The sequence below is a fragment of the Neovison vison genome, chromosome 14 (assembly GCF_020171115.1).
Source record: "Neovison vison isolate M4711 chromosome 14, ASM_NN_V1, whole genome shotgun sequence".
In the NCBI taxonomy this organism is placed as follows: Eukaryota; Metazoa; Chordata; class Mammalia; order Carnivora; family Mustelidae; genus Neogale; species Neogale vison.
The window spans coordinates 9,610,323-9,624,163 of NC_058104.1; the positions used below are offsets into that span (position 1 = coordinate 9,610,323).

The following is a 13,841-nucleotide window of genomic DNA, read 5'->3' on the forward strand; positions in this document are numbered from 1 at the left end:
CCGAGAAGGGGCTGAGCCAGCAGGACCATTTATGGAGACGCGGCGTGGATTGGGGATTCCAGCGACGCAAGGGAAATTCCAAGCTGAGATGCAGCGCCTCACCGCCGCTGGAGGGAAGGGCAGACGCGGAGGTGAAGCCCTGACCCTCCCCCAGCTCGCTGCCCGCCCTTGGGCAAGTTATTTAACCTCTCTAAACCTCATTTTCTTCATGTGAACACAAGGATAGGAACACGCGACTTCCCGCGGCTGCTGGGGATTCGGCGGGGCGCTGTGCTCAAGGCCCTTGACCGTGGCCACCAAATGCGGGCTGGGCTGGTCCGAACCTGACACATGCGCCGACCAGAACCCGCGGCTCCGCGAGCATCTCCCCCGCCCCACCACCACCCCAGTTCCCCAGGAGTGCCCAGCTGAGAGCCGCCGGCCCCTCCAGCGTCCTGCTCCCCCTCTGGCCCGCACGGGATCATCTCTTTCGATCTCTACCTGTGTGCGTTCATTTCTGTTCGACTAGGGGTGGTCGACTAGGGGAATCATGTGAGAGAGCATTCTGGTGACCCACTGTGACACTCCAGCCACAAACTTCCAAAGCCCGAGCACGCACACCTGGTGGCCAGCTGTGCTCCTGCCCAGAGACACTGGGGTGAGCAGGAAAGCCCCTGGCAAGCAGACAAAGAGGAAGCTGGCAAGGGCCCTCCCTTTCTCTCTTTAACCGTTGGTGACCTGCTCACATCTCCACCAGCTTCCAGGTTCGGCTGTTCGCAAGCAGCCCCGGGCTCCCAGGAGATGTGGTTCTATGGGCAACACCAGCCCTCGGGACCAGCACCTACTATCCGGCCTAGAACATTTTTGACTCAGCAGCTTTAAAAGAAAGCAGCAGAGAGCTCTGAGGCTCTGTAAAACCCTGAATATATACACAGGATCGCTTCCCACTGCCAAGGAGACAGGGAGTCCGCAGCTCACAAACACAAGGGGGCAACGTCTGTTTTGTGCTGAGGACCCAGGACTTCACCATACAGCAAAGGCAGGACGCACTCCCTGGGGGGTGGGGGGCGCAGGAGGACACTGGAGGACAGTCACTAGCAACTGTTCTCCTTGGGCCCTCCGCGAACTCCCTGGCCACAGGTAACTAGGGGAGCACGCCCCTGCTCCAGCCGGGCGCTCAGCCAGGCACCGTGTATGGAGAAGGGCTTTGGACGCAGGCCGGGCCCTCAAAGAGCTGCGGGTTCCTGCTGAGGGTGACCCCTACGCCAGCCAGACCTAACCAGGACACCGCATGGCCCAGTTCCGCAACAATCCCGATCGCTCGCCTGCTCCCCGCCTCCCCCGCCCCCGAAGTTACTCGAGCGCCGGGCGTGGTGGGCCACAGGGAGAATCTGCTCGGCCCGCCCGGCGTGAGCAGGTACCGGGGGCGAGCGCTGGCAACAGAGACGAGATCACCTTCCTCCTGCGTGACCTGGAAGAGTGCGGCGACAACCGTCCCCAGAAGGCAGGCCACATCTTGGGTCACGGCATCTCCACCCATGACCGCGCTGAACCACAAGTCCGTGGGCTTTGCCTGCAGTGGCCACAGCTGCACCCGGTCTCCAGGCCAAGTCCCGCCGTGCTCAGAGGGGCTGTGGAGAACAGCATGGACAGGATGTGGTTCTTCCTCGAAGAGCTTCCTTGAAGTCTGTTGGAGGAGAAGAAGGCGCAGTAGAAAGGTCAGGATGGCCTAGAGCATCGCCTGAGCGCTAAGGGGTTTGTGGGCCATGAACTCTCAAAGGACGCGGCCGGGGGAGTCCAACAGTAGCCTACAGAGTCCCCGGAAGGCTTTGGGGGGGAGGTGGGCTTCAGGCCAGGCTGGGGGAGTGGGCAACTTTGGAGCCGTAGGCTCTCTTCATTCTAGGAGCACCTATGACATGGGCAATGACCCCAGGCGCTCAGACACAGCTCCCTCCTCACCCCGCAGGAAAGTAGAGCCTTCTCCTCTTGTTTTTTTTTTTTTTTTTTTAAGATTTTATTTATTTATTTGACAGAGAGAGGGATCACAAGTAGGCAGAGAGGCAGGCAGAGAGAAAGGGGGAAGCAGGCTCCCTGCTGAGCAGAGCGCCCGATGCGGGGCTTGATCCCAGGACCCTGAGATCATGACCTGAGCCGAAGGCAGAGGCTTAACCCGGGGAGCCACCCAGGCGCCCCGAGCCTTCTCCTTTTGCTGGGCCATCACAGGAGGACACAGCCAGCGGCGGGCGCGTTGGTGCCGCTGCAGAGCTCGGTTCCTTGGAAATGGGACTTGTGACGCTCTCATTCCTATGATGTCATCACAGTGTGCGGCCGGGACTGGGACATCCTGACTGAGGCCAAAGCTTAGCCTTCCCGCCAGAGCAGAACCCCTCCTGGGGGGGCGGGGCTGCTGCTCCCAAGAGGCTGGGACCGGAGACTTGATGCTGGTAAAGGCATCGCTTCAGAAAGCCCGACTCTAAACCCCAACCTCAGTCCACCGGTGTGATACACGTGGCCACGCATTCAGGCAGAACTCTGGCAGGATACCAAACAATTCATACAGAGGAAATCTCTGAATATTATGAATTGGGGAAAATTTCCTTCATTTCCGAATTCATCCTCGAGAGAGAGACCATGAATGGCACTGATGCGGGAACGTCGTCGGGAGGAGGCAAGCAGCTCTTAAGAGATGGGGAGGACACAGAGCAGCAGCGTGGGCCACATAAAAACCAAGCCACGTCAGCCCCACCTTCCGAGCGCCACGCAGGAGAAAGTGCCATTCTCTGTGGGCTGAGGCAGGGACCTCGCCCAACAGCAGATAAGTCATTCGGGAGCCAAGTCTTTCAGATGCAATGAATTGAGGGCGGCGATCATTTGAGCAGAAATCAGCCCTTATTCATCTCCCCAAGATCCTGACTAGGGAGAGGGCTGTGGCTCTCTCGTGGGGGCTCGAGGGGGGCCGCCGCACCGGCCTCCGCATGCTCGGACCAGAACGTGTTCCTATCGGAGAAAAACACGGTGAACGCAGTCTAGAGAAGGATTTTGTTGGAACTTGGAACTTTTAGCACCAGCGGTGGAACGGCCTGGCTATGAGAACACAGACAGCCCGTGGGACTGTGTGTTCGGGGGACAGTTGAGCAAGTACAGTCTGTGTGGGTCACAGCGCTGAGCGGAAGAGAGGAATGGGGACATCGCCCTTCCTCTTCGTCAGTCTTCAGGAAAGTCCGCTGTCACCTTTCCTGTTCCTTGCCTCGGCCTTGTGAGGATGCCGTCACATAGTCCCAGCCCGTGTGGGCCTGGGCTCCGGAGGGCAGGAGGTCGCCTGTCCGTGAGCAGGCTGGTGACCACTGTGACACAGTCCACGCTGGCGAACACAGCCCCGGGGAGGCTGCTGGGCCTGGCTCGTTCAAGCACTCATCTGTCCAACAAGGGCCTTTTCAGCATCTCTTCTGCTCTGGCCCTGGCACTAGTATTTGCGTGTTAGGGGGTGGGGATAAAGCACAGGGAAGGAGGAGGGGCCAGCAGCAAGTGGCCCGGGGGACCGAGGGGAGAGAAGGGACTTGAGAAAACAGCGGCACCTCTGAGAATGCAGGCAGTGTGTCCGCGTCCCCGGTCTCAGACGGGGGCTTGGGAGAGAGCGCTGGGGAGACAGGGAGGAAGAAGTCTGGTCTCCTGTCTGCCATGTGTTAGGTGCCCAAGCGACTCTGCCAAGTGACCCTGCGAGCCGGGTGCCTCTTAGCTCCACTTTGTGAATAAAACAAGCGACAGGCTTGCCTAGTAAGTGGCCGAGCCAGGACCTGGGGCGACCTCTGTCTCACTCATGCCACGGCCTTCGCGGGCCACGTTTCCAGAGACGCAGGGGATGATGAGAGGGAGTGTGTGGACTGGGGAGAAAGGGGAGGAAGGAGGGAAGGGGCTGGCTTCTGCAGACCCGGCTGTCAGGGGACAGGCAAGGGCTCAAGTCCTCCTTCATCCGTTTGGCTAGTCTAAACCGAGCCCCATGGCGTGCCAGGCGCTGTACTTTGGCCCTGGGGATGTGAGTCAGACCGAAAGGGCCCTGCCCCCATGGAACTGCCATTCTAGAAGGAAGCAGACAACCAACCCCGCATGCTGTGCGATTAGAAAGGGGAAGCACAGAGAAGTACGGAACCCAGACTCACAGGCTTGAGGGCAACTTTGGGGAAAAAGTAACACGTTGGCTAAGACCCAGAAGAGGAAGCCTCAGCCTGGTTGGTGCAGAGAGGGACGTGCGGGAAGGTCGTCTGGTGACCGAGCAGAGTGACAGGGGCCCAAAGACCGACCGTCTCGTGTGTGTGAGGAAACAGCGCAGGTGGGGAGGCAGGCAGCTCAGAACGGACCCTGAGAGCCATGGGAAACCGTGAAGAGGGTCACATGTAGGGGTGACCGGAGCAGGTGTGTGGTTTATCCCTTCCCCGGGAAGCCCACGGCTGCCAGAGAAGAGGAGAGAGCTGTCCAAGGATTCCGCAAATTCAGGCAGCCGTGGTGGATGAGGGAGGCTGGCAGCTCTTTTTTTCCCCTCGCGGAACAAGAAGGGTTTCCAAGAGATGCAGTGAGCAGGAGGAGCGAGGACTCGCTTTACGGGGTGCCTTGGATGGAGCTGCGGGTTCCAGAAGCCTAGCGGGGCAGGGAGTGCAGGCCGCTTGCAGACCCATTTGCGAGAGCAAACACCCCCCTCTTGTGGCCAAAATGGGTATTGCCGTTGTGTTCACAAACAGGCATGCGGGGCCTTCCCGCTTCACTCCCTGAAAAGCCGGGCAGGTAAGTCCCGGCTCCAGGTGGCCGTCGACCCCAGGGGATCTCCCACCTGTTTTTTCCTGCCCTTTTTTTTTTTTTTTTTTTTTTAATTTATTTGACAGACAGAGATCACAAGCAGGCAGAGAGGCAGGCAGAGAGAGGAAGGAAAGCAGGCTCCCTGTTAAGCAGAGAGCCTTCGCGGGGCTCCATCCCAGGACCTGGAGATCAGGACCCAAGCCGAAAGCAGAGCTTTAACCCACTGAGCCACCCAGGCACCCCTGTTTTTTTGTTTTTAAGAGAAATCTGAATAATGGGGGAAATGTGTATATATGCTCAGAAACAGATGCTAGAGAGACGGTCAATGTTACCCATGATTTCAAATTTCAAAACAGATGACTGCTTTTTTTTTTCATTTTGTTTCGACTTATTTTAAAATTTTCTGTTCTAGACACGTATTCCTTTTGTTAATAGGAGAATAAATGTATTATTACTATTTTTTTTTAAGGCTGAACTGACATAAAAGTGGCCCAGGAGGGGACTAAAGGGGAGGCCAGGGGCGAAGGAGAGAGCGGAACGGCTGTGTGAGGACCCACTCCCCAGGCCCTTCCACACCCCGGGAGCACAGAGCCCGGCCAGCTGCAGGGCCGCACCGGCACCCGGGCTGGAGGACGAGGCCTCCTGAAGGAGCCCTCCCTGCTGTCGCTCTAGCTGTGTCCCACTTCAGCGCACACCTCCTGCTCCCTCCTGCCTCTCCCGCTCGTGTGATCGCTTGCTCTCATCCGTGTGCTGCCCTCCTGACCTGGTCACACAGGGAGGGCTCTGACCACCAGGTTCTGGGTGATGTGGAGTCTATTCCCTACGCCTACATGGAGGATCCTCTCTTTTGCGGCTGATGCTAAATGAGGGCTGGGTTTGCCCACAAACTGTGGCCACGCGTGCTGTGTATATGGGGTCTCTATCTGGACAACTTCGAACGAAGAACTCACCTGGCCTAGAGTTCTGGTCACTTCTGTCACCGCCGTGGCTGCTTCTTCCCTCTCCTGCTTGCAACTCTTCTCTTGGGCAGGGCAGCAGCTTGGCCTCCCGTGTGGAGGCTCCCCAGTGCTGGCCTAAGGCTCTGGAACATTCTGAGGTGTCTCCCAGGTCTGGTACCTGTGAAGAGTCACTCTTGGGATCTTCTTTCAGCAAGCTCCTTGATTTAAGGTGAAAGCCTAGTTCTTACTCCTGAAGTCACCATCTGCAATCATATGTTGAAAAGCCAAATGTTACCTGTTTGCTCTGCAAAGAAAAGCCATGGAAATAAAACACACGCCTGCCGCTGGGGATGGATGGGATAAACCAGGACGTAGATCACAGCAGTGAGAAATGAAGTTATAGCGAAGTAATTAGTGATCACACTGTTTTTAAAAAAGAAAAGCAAGTTATGCAGGGCGCCTGGGTCGTACGGCTGGTTAGGCAGCTGACTTTGGTTTCAGCTCAGGTCATGATCTCAGGGTCCTGGGATCGAGCCCCATGTTGGGCTTCATGCTCAGTGGGGAGCCCGCTAGAGACTGTTTCCCACTCCCTATGCTCCCCCGCCCCCTCGCATGCTCTTTTTCTCGCTCTCTAAAGAAATCCTTTTTTTAAAAAAGATTTTATTTATTTGACAGAGAGAAATCACAAGTAGGCAGAGAGGCAGGCAGAGAGAGAGAGAGAGGGAAGCAGGCTCCCCGCTGAGCAGAGAGCCCGATGCGGGACTCGATCCCAGGACCCTGCGATCATGACCTGAGCCGAAGGCAGTGGCTTAACCCACTGAGCCACCCAGGCACCCAAGAAATCCTTTTTAAAAAAAAAAAAAAAAAAAGGCAGGTTTTGGCTGCCTGGATGGTCCAATTGGTTAAGTGTCCACTCAGGTCATGATCCCAGGGTCCTGGGCATTGGGCTCCCTGCTCCTCGGGAGGCCTGCTTTTCCCCTCCCACGCTCCCTGCTTGTGTTCCCTCTCTCACGGTCTCTCTCTCTCTGTCAAATAAATAAATAAATATTTTTTTCTTCTCTTTTTTTTTTTTTTTTTTGATGAGGAAAAAGCAGGGCTCTGAAGGGGTGGGGATGGCGAGGGAATGGCGAGGGGGCAGGAAGGGGATTCTGAGAAGGCTGGGAAGAACTCAGGCTCTCCCAGCTGTGCAGCAACAGGTGTGGGAGGTGGAAGGCTGATGAAGCTGCCCCAAGGGGCAAGGTTAGTGACCTCCAAGGAGGGGCGTCATGGGGTCAAAGCTTGAGGTAACTGCAGAAACAGGAGGGCCCAGGCAAAGGGGAGGAAAGCTGGATTTGAGGGTGTGGTCCTGTGTTGGTCAAAGAACTCCCACAATCATCATTAGAAAAATAACTTGTACACGTAGGCACTTTATAGTTTACAAAGCACTTTCTCCTCCTTGAGGCTTACAGACGAGGAAACAGAGGCACAGCACGGCTAGCACGCAGCGGAGCCAGGAGCTGAATCCAGCTGGTCCCAGCTCTCTCTGGGCTACGCTGCTCAGCTGCCCTTTCCGAGCATGGCCACTGAGGAGGTTCTAGAAGCTTAAGGCCAAGGAAGAGCTTACACTTTATGACTGGAAGGGCCCAAACACAGAGCTGGTCTCAGCTGGAGATCCAGATGCCCCTTGTAAGACCAGGCGATAGCCATTACATGCTGGACCCTAGGAAGATCATGAAGGTCGGGGTGGGGGCGGGGAGTCGCTGGGGTGGCCACGGAGGCCGGCAAGGCACTCGGGGACACAGAGCGGCAGCTGCTTCCCAGCCAGTCCAGAAGCATTTCAATACTTTTAACAATCCATCCATCCCTCCATTCTGGTGGGCACCAGAGGAATGTCATGCCGGCCTCTGGCCTCCCCTAATTCTGTGTCCCACAGATCCCACTGGTGACAGGGGACTCTAGAGGTTGTACAAAGTGTACTTATTTCAGCCAAACCACACTTCCATAGAAAGGGACGTCATGTTCTCCGGATGTAAGTGATCGTGGCTGTATCCAAGTTTGTGAAGTCTGTTATTGGCCTCTTCCGCTCCTGCAAGGATCAGGGGCACTGCCAGGCTAAAGGAGCAGCCCCCTAGTGGTGTTATTTGGCTTTGCAATGAGCACTTACAGTCCTATTACCAAAAAATAAGAGATAAGAAGTCTGCTAAGAGGGGTGCCTGGGTGGCTCAGTCGTTAAGCGTCTGCCTTCCGCTCAGGTCATGATCTCAGGGTCCTGGGATGCAGCCCTGCATCGGGCTTCCTGCTCGGCGGGAAGCCTGCTTCTCCCTCTCCCACTCCCCCTGCTTGTGTTCCCTCTCTCGCTGTCTCTATGTCAAATAAATAAATAAAATCTTGGGGGGGAAAAAAAAAGAAGTCTGCTAAGAAGAGTCTTGGCCAGTCTTTCTGCAAAAAGGTATCCAGAAGAGGTATGGTGAAACCCTTACTTTGAAGTTTTAAGAACACAGTGGATAAGAGAACTCCAGGAGTGGAAAACTCAGCCAGAAAGGAAACCCCCATGTGACTGTGGGTCATGACAAAAGAACACATATTACAGTTTCTGTAAACAATGATGCAGATTTGAGCAGGTTAACTAATGACTTAATTGAAGTACTTCCCTGTAAGAAGAATGAGAATGTCAGAAAAGGAAAAATTAAAAAGCCTAGGAAATGATCCAAAATCTAATTCAATCCCCAAAGGCACCAGGGAGAGGGAAGAGGAACACAGACATGGTGTTGGGTTAAAACAGACATGGCCTTCGTTCTCCTAGGAAGACCCACCCCTCCCTATCTTCACACTTAGTTCTCTCTTCTGCCTGCTGGCTTGGTTCATTTTCTCACTCCTGCCCTCCAGCACGACCCCCACGGCCCCTTCATTGCCCAGGGGTGCACTCCCAGACCCAGCCTGACTGCCTCCTCTGGGCAGGATGGCCATGAGCTGCTTCAGCTCCAGCAGCTCAGGATGGGCAACTTGCACACCATCCCTGTGCCCTCAGCCACTGGCAGAAGAGCTCCCAGGGCATCGCAGAACCCTGCAGGGCCCTGAGCCTCCTGGTGTTAAACTCTCTGAAGCCAGGACAGGCCAGCTTTCAGCTGGGAGGCTGATCACCGGGCAGCCTGGTCCTCTGCTTCCGCCTTCACAGTCAGAATTTTGTCCTGCTTTTGAAGGACCTGGGGGCACTGGGACACAGCGCCCCTCACTGCGGTGCTCATTCTTGCCAGAAGACCCCAGGGAGGCTCACATTTCAGAGAAGCTCTATTTCAGACACGTTCTGAAGCACAATAACATGAAATAAAACCAATTGATTATGGTCCTTTTCAACACCACTAAAGACAGTAAAACAGTACAACACCCTCTCCCCTCACTGGCCACGCTGGGTATTTTTTCCAGCGAATCCCAGACATCATTCGACCTTAAAACCTGCAGTATGTGTCTCTAAGACTCTTTTCCTTTTTAATGCACAACCCCAACAGCCTTTTCACAACTAAAAGTTTTAAACAGCGGCTCTGCCATATTGCCAATGTTCACAAGTACCAGATTTTTAAAAAACTGCACGATTGTTAGACTCATGGTCCTTATAATGTTTACAGGTAGCGTCTGGCTGATAAGTCTCCTTAGGGAGGAAAGTCCACTTCCCTCTTTAAAAAAAAATGTTTTTTAAATCTTGTAGTTTGTTAAGTACTTCAGGTGGGGGCGCCTGGGTGGCTCAGTGGGTTAAAGCCTCTGCCTTCGGCTCAGGTCCTGATCCCAGGACCCTGGGATCAAGCCCCGAGTTGGGCTCTTTGCTCAGCAGGGAGCCTGCTTCCTCCTCTCTCTCCATGCCTGCCTCTCTGACTACTTGTGATCTCTGTCAAATAAATAAATAAAATCTTAAAAAGGAAAAAAAAAAAAAAGAAGAAGTACTTCAGGTGGCTGTAGTTAGAACAAAATGACATTTAACCAACGTCTGGGCGCCTGCTCTTTGCCAGGCACGGCGCTCTGTGCTGGAAAGAAAGGCGTGAGCCGACAGACTAGGTTCTGGCCTTGCTCTGGGGCAAATCATGCACTCTCTCTGGCCTTGGGGACCCCTTCTCTAGGAGAAAAGACTGGACCAAGCGTTCCCTCGAGGCCACGCTCTGATGTGGCTTTCATCACTGTGACCCACTGTCCGAGCCTCTGCAAAAAGCCTGCCAGATACCTTCCCTGGAGCCCGGGCCCACACCCTGCCTTTCCGGGCGGCCGCCCGTCTGCCTGGGCTCCCGGAGGCCGAGGAAACGCGGAGGAGCTCCCCCGGACGCCGCCCAGCTCCGACCGACCGCAGTGGCGAGCAGTAACTGCCACCGCTCGGAACCCGGCGCACGGGCCCTGCTCCGGCCCAACTACAATTCCCAGAGGCCTCTGCGGCGAGCCGGTCATCATGGAGACCGGCCGAGTTCGTCGGCTCTGCAACCGTCGGTGGCCTGGGTTTGCGAGGGGCCCGTGCGCGGAACATCCCCCAAGCTTTCAGATGAGCTGGTCACGTGTCCCCACCACCCAGGCTTTGGCTCTGGGGCCCGAGGAGACGGAGCCCTAACGCCACACCGAGGGCGTGGGAAGACGGACCTACATTTCCCAGAAGGCCCCAGGTGCACTCCACTTCCGGTCGCTCGGCACTGAAACGGTAACAACCGAGCTGTCGCCAAAGGAGTCAAGTTCTGGGTGTTTGGGCTCCTGAAGCCAGGAAACAGAGGAGCGGGAGACGGAGAAAGAGGATAGGGGAGGAAAGCAGAATGGGAAGTTTGGTTATAAAGCAACGTTAAAGAGCGCATCCTCGCCTGCTTACCTTTTCCACGGACGCTCAGGGCCGGCGTGGGCGTCGCACAGCCCTCTGGGAAAGACGCTGCCCTAAGGCCTATGGGAAGTGTAGTCATTAACTGTCACTACATTGAGCACCTGCGATAAACCAGGCGCACTGTAGATAGGGGATTAAACTCGCCTTCTTCCTTCTTGTCTACTCAAACACAAATTTTACGTCTTAATTACCTACGGAACCCTGCCTGGTTTTTTTTATTTATTCATTTGATAGAGATCACTAGTAGGCAGAGAAGCAGGCAGAGAGAGGAAGAAGCAGGCTCCCTGCTGAGCAGAGAGCCCAATGCAGGGCTTGATCCCAGGACCCTGGGATCATGATGGGAGCCGAAGGCAGAGGCTTAACCCACTAAGCCACCCAGGCGCCCACCTGTCCCGTTTTCTTCATGCCAGTCGCCAGTGCTGTGTTTCAGACACTCTGGATTTCCTTGTCAGCCTGCTCCCAGTCATATTACCCTTAAGTCATCTCTCCATGGGGTCGCCAAAGTGATCGTCCCTACTCTGCTTAGGGCTTTTCAGCAGCTAATCTAATCAAGTTCACGCTCCTTGGCTATTATTTGGCCTTACTGTCTTGGGCTAGTAACCTCAGACAAAATAACGGTTTGTTTGGTTTTGGTTTTGGTTTTTTGTCTTGTCTTGTCTTGTTTTAGATTCATCTCGTTAGCAGTTGATACCTCAAAACTATTGTCACTATTTTTTAAAAGTGCAAGGCACAACTTCCTGCTTTGAACCCAAAAGGGTGATAAATTCCAAGTATAGTTGCATTTACAAGATATCCTTGAAAAGTACTTGAAGTAGGTTCCTATAACTAGAAACCAAGTCACTCACACTCTGAAAAAATTAATTGAATTCCCCTGAACAAAGTATTTCATTCCATCATATGGGCTTTCTAGGTGCTTTCTAGGTCTTGTGAAGCCATACAAAAGAGTAAATAAGGATGGTTCTTGTACAAAGTACTTATCACAGAATTTCAGTTAGAAAATAATGTAAAATAGAGGAGTTATTTTTATTTTACATAGCACTTTGAATGTCTAAGATCTAAAATTATGCCCCATCCCAAGAGCTGCTTAAGAGTGGAGTAAATCTGCATTGAGGCTTTTGAGAAAGGAGGCATACTTTTAAAAGCTATCAGAAAGCCTAGATAGGAATGAACTGCAGAAGATAGATGAGGTGTTGCTCACATCAAAGTACCATGAACTCCCCTTTTGAAGTGGGAATACTTGGCAGACACAACATTTCCATTGGCTTTTAACTTTGGTAGGAAGAATGGCCAGGATCATAAACGTAGAGAATTATTTAACTGATAAAGCGATTTTGAAGTCACATTAAAAATGTCATCTGTTGTCAAATAAATAAATAAAATCTTTAAAAAAAAAAAAGATCAGTTTGTCCAGAATTCTCCTTTAAAAAAAAAATGTCATCTGTTCTTAACATTGAAAAGCAGAGAGTTTCCTCCTTCCTCGCTAATTTAATCTCTTTGGATTTTTTTTTTTAATGGGGATCCTTCATTTGTTGCTGAAGAAAAGAATACATTTGTTGAGAAAGTACCAGCCAAGGCCAGGATATTCCAGGTGGGGAAGGCTGAGGTCAAGATCTAGAAGAGTCATAGTTCAGAGTGATTTCCTCGAGTTGTGCAGTTACTTAATTGGTATTTTTAAAAGTTTATTTATTTATTTGACAGAGAGAGAAAGAGAGCGAGCCAGCGAGAGAGCACACAAGCAAGCAGAAGGGCAGGCAGGGGTTGGGGGCAGGAAGGAAGTGGGACTCCATCCCAGGACGCGAGATCATGACCTGAGCCGGAGGCAGAGGCTTAACCCACTGAGCCACCCAGGAGACCCCTTAATTGGTATTTTTAAAAACTCTTATAGTTTTCAGTTACCAGCAAACCTCTGCTCTTGTTCTAATAATTTAGTTATCTTGCAGTGTAGGGGTCTTCTGATGTTCCACAAAAAGTGTAATGATCTCCAGGAGCTTCCCTGAACAATCAGGAGGTGTGGACGTTCGAGTTGTGATGTTAAATGACTAACTCGTGGTTTTCCTTGCAAGTTCAGTACTACTCTGACTCATCTGCCTGCCCAGGTACCACAGGACAGGGGAAAGAACAGGGGCCTGGGGGCCAGTTTGGTCCCTGTCCTCACTTGATGGGTCGCCTTGGACTAGTCATTTGTCATCTCCCCATATTCCCCCTCCCCCTGAGCCTGCTTCTCTTCCATTAGTCCCTTAAGTGCACTGAGGCTGAATGACGGCCCCCAAAGATCTCAGGACCCAACTCCCTGGAAAGTGTGTTGTTTCGTTGGTTGGAAAAAACGGTCTTTGCAGATGTGATTAAGTTAAGTACCTTTAGATGGGGAGATTGTCCAGCAATTATAAGTGTCCTTATAGCCGAGTGTCAGAGGGAGATTTGAGTCAGATAGACAATGTGAAGATGGAGCAGAGAAAGATCTAAGGATGCTGGCCTTAAAGACTGGGGCAGGGGCACCTGGGTGGCTCAGTGGGTAAAGCCTCTGCCTTCAGCTCAGGTCATGATCCCGGGATCCTGGGATCGAGCCCCGTATTGGGCTAGCTGCTCAGCAGGGAGCCTGCTTCCTCCTCTCTTTCTGCCTGCCTCTCTGCCTGCTTGTGATCAGATAAATAAATAAAATCTTTTTAAAAAATTTTATTTATTTATTTGTTTGAAAGAGACAGTGAGAGAGAGCATGAGTGCAGAGAAGGTCAGAGGGAGAAGCAGACTCCCCGTGGAGCTGGGAGCCCGATGTGGGACTCGATCCCGGGACTCCAGGATCATGACCCGCAACTTTCCTTTCCCTCGTAAGGGCTGATGGTTGAAACCACCTTCCTAAAATTTCACACTCAAGCATAGTTATGACCCAAATCATGTATTTCAGTTTTGTTAAAAATGTCCATCAGTAAAAAGGTACTATTTCAACATAAATGGTTATTAAAATGATCTAGTATAAAATTGTGACATAAAAGGTTAGGTGGACTATTTTGTAGCTACAAACAAGAATAAAGCAGCTCTGTATATATCTGTACATAATCCTAAGATAAGAAAAGTGAAAAAAGCAAGTTGTAGGAAAATGTGAAGAGTCTGCTATCATTTCCTTTCACAAAACACATTTGTATGTGCACAGACTGTGTCTAGTAGTAAATGGAAGGTAAGTGGTTTTTTGTTTTGTTTTTTTTTTTTTTTTTAAAGTAGGCTCCATGTCTAGCGTGGAGCCCAGCCACAGGGCTTGAACTCACAGCCCTGAGATCAAGACCTGGGCTGATATCAAGAGTCAGACACTTAACCCACTG

General features: G+C 52.6%; 1 long non-coding RNA gene across 1 annotated transcript; it reads right to left on the reverse strand.

The window, feature by feature from the left end:
• Positions 1-379: 379 nt before the first annotated feature.
• LOC122895809 lies at positions 380-10,545 on the reverse strand. The gene is made up of 3 exons (XR_006382309.1): positions 10,519-10,545; positions 5,718-5,968; positions 380-1,666 (listed from the first exon to the last, which is right to left on the reverse strand). It is a non-coding gene; the product is annotated as an uncharacterized LOC122895809 (long non-coding RNA).
• Positions 10,546-13,841: the final 3,296 nt, after the last annotated feature.